The sequence below is a fragment of the Lithobates pipiens genome, unplaced genomic scaffold (assembly GCF_037356315.1).
Source record: "Lithobates pipiens isolate NorthernLeopardFrog02 unplaced genomic scaffold, aLitPip1_a1.2 Scaffold_11, whole genome shotgun sequence".
NCBI lineage: Eukaryota > Metazoa > Chordata > Amphibia > Anura > Ranidae > Lithobates > Lithobates pipiens.
The window spans coordinates 20,302,605-20,305,443 of NW_027507696.1; positions in this window are offsets into that span (position 1 = coordinate 20,302,605).

Sequence of the window (2,839 nt, forward strand, 5' to 3'; positions counted from 1 at the left end):
TGCTGTTTAGAGGAAGGCGGGTATGGGAGTGCTTAACCAAAGGGACTTTCCAGCTCTAAACCGATTGCTTGCACAGCATGTGTATATATCATTTAATGGTCTAGGAACAGAAAGGAAAGGATAAATAATAAACCAACTTTAGGGGCTCAATTACACGTAAGATTCGGGACGTTAAAGACAAGGCGGTTAATTGACGTTTTTACGTCTCTCCTAAGCTGCTAAGGCAGAAGGACAGGGGTGTACACATGCCACAGCAAAAGTTATCCCCTGTTGCATTAGGTAGGCAGTTCAAGTAAATGGGCACACACCTCAAAAGCACATATAATTCCCGCCGTTGCAGTGTGGTGGTGCAGAATTTACAGGGTTAAAACAGGCCATGACGAGGCAACGTATCAGTTCCTCATTGCCTGTGAAATGCAATCCACTGAAGATTTATTTACAGAGGGGCGGCAAGCACTGCTGCATATGAGAACTTTGCCTCCCCTTTGCTTCTGCCTGCATTTTATAAGAAACCTCAGCGCACATACTTTTTTAAATGGATTTCTATGCGGTAACAGCACCACAAAGCTCCAGCTCCTTTGTGTAATATAGGGTTGCCATCTGTCCAGGAGTCACCTGAACAGTCCGGCTTTTGAATCAGGTGTCCACGTTTCAGTCTCCCTGAAACCCCAAAAATATTTTTCACACAGGAATGATGCTCAAAACAGGGCCTGACAGTAGGGTTAAGGGGCACTATGTGTACAAAGGTGTCCCGGGTCTGTTATCCTAGTGTATATACTATATATTTATACACTATATTATAGTGTATAAAAAAAATTGCTGTGCGCCGCTAAAGTGTTGGGTTTGGCTTGAAGAAAAAGTCTTCAACTTCAATAAGGTCTGAGTCACATAGAGCTGGGACATCACCCACCAGCGTCCATAGCTCTGGGTCAGTGTTTCTCAAAGTGTGTGCTGGGGCAGTTCGCCGGTGTGCCGTGGGATATTTCAGGAAGCTGTCACTGTAACAGGGGTCAGGCTCCATTAGAGTGACCATCAGCAGCAGTGCCCAAGAGCGTGGATCACAGGGAGGAAGTATTTTTAGAGCATGCGCAATAGCCCAGAGAGGCTCCTTTCTCAAGTTCTCTGAGCCCTGTACTGCCCTGTACCTGTGTACCAACCTCTGTGCCAGCACCTCCAGCACCATAGGTGTGCGCAGCCTATTGTATTAGGGCAGGCATGTCCAAAGTCCAGGCCGCGGGGACCAATAGCGGCCAGAATTCCGGTTTAGAATGGCCCGTCTGGTAATTTGGACATGTATATCTTTTGTGGCCCCCAATGAATCCCCAAGCACCAGAGGCCACAAAAGATATACATGCTGGCTGCCTAGGAGGGGACAGGGAGGAGGCTGGACGAGTGCTGTACATACAGATGAATTTCCTGTTTACACGGCAGCCTCTGTAATAGGAGGTCCTGTCTCCTGCGCTGCCTTTGGATGACTGTTCTGTCCATCATAGGATGCGGGACTTTGTATTAAAGAGGCTGCCGTTGGCGCTTGTCCCGTCCCCTCCCTGTCCCATCCGAGGTTGCAGATGGGTATCAATCAGGCTGCACTGATGGAAATGGTGAGTCTGCATTCATGGCAATGGGGGTGCTGCATTCCTGGCAATGGTAAGGCTGAATTCATGGCAACGGTGGGGCTTAATTCATGGCAACGGTGGGGCTGAATTCATGGCAACAGTGGGGCTGCATTCATGGCAACGGTGGGGCTGCATTCATGGCAACGGTGGGGCTGCATTCATGGCAACGGTGGGGCTGCATTCATGGCAACGGTGGGGCTGCATTCATGGCAACAGTGAGGCTGCATTCATGGCATTGGTAGGGCTGCAGATGGGCACTGATTAGGCTGCATTCATGGGCACTGCATTTTGCTTCACAGTTCTTTTTTCTTTCCTGAAACTTCCCTCTTAAAGTGAAGGTTCGTGTTATACGCCGATAAATACGGTATATCCAAATAACACGCCCAAGCTCATCTCTTCACCACACACAGCCGCAAAGGCAAGAGAATTTTTGTTGGGCAGTGTATTAGTGCTCGGCCTAACATATTTAGACTGAAATTGCATAACTGGAGGGGGAGGGGGAAGGGAGGATGGAGCAGGGGATTTTTCAACGGTGCAGCTTATAAGAGAGTAATACCAGGATATATTAAAAATTCATGTAGTTTTATTCAAATATGTTAAAAATAAATAAGGAAGCATTAATATACAGTACAAAAATGTACAAAAGACAATGAGTACATAACTATTAGATTATGGGGATCAGCTTTGGCTCATATACCTCTGAATTCGCGAGGTGGCTCGGTGGATAAGTTTCTTCTACAAACCGAAGCCAAATGGATTTTCACCTTAAAAGCCACTCAGTATCCGGGGTTTAACGAAAACATTAGTTATAGGTCTTTCTTATAGCTTTGTCATTAGGCCTGCTCCATGGATCCCCCCACCTCCACCTTGTGTTTGGGATTTAAGAGAGAGAGAGAATTTTTTTATTTTTTTTGAAAACTGTGAAAAACTATATTAATACATATTACTTTTGATACATTGTTGTATAAAGTCAGTTTTTTTCACATTGTTTACATTTTGTAATAATTGTAGTTGTGTATGGTTTTCTTTTTAGTCCCACTGTGCTTGGTTTAATGGCGAGACTCATGGTTTGCATACACAGGGATCTCTGTTGCTCTCTATGACTCTCGTCCACATAGAGGCGTCTTGCTGCTCTCCCGCACTGCACCTTAGGATTCGACAAGTTTGTAGCGCCCGGGTGGATCTCTGTACCTCCCGGCATTGTCTTGTGAGGACATACGGAC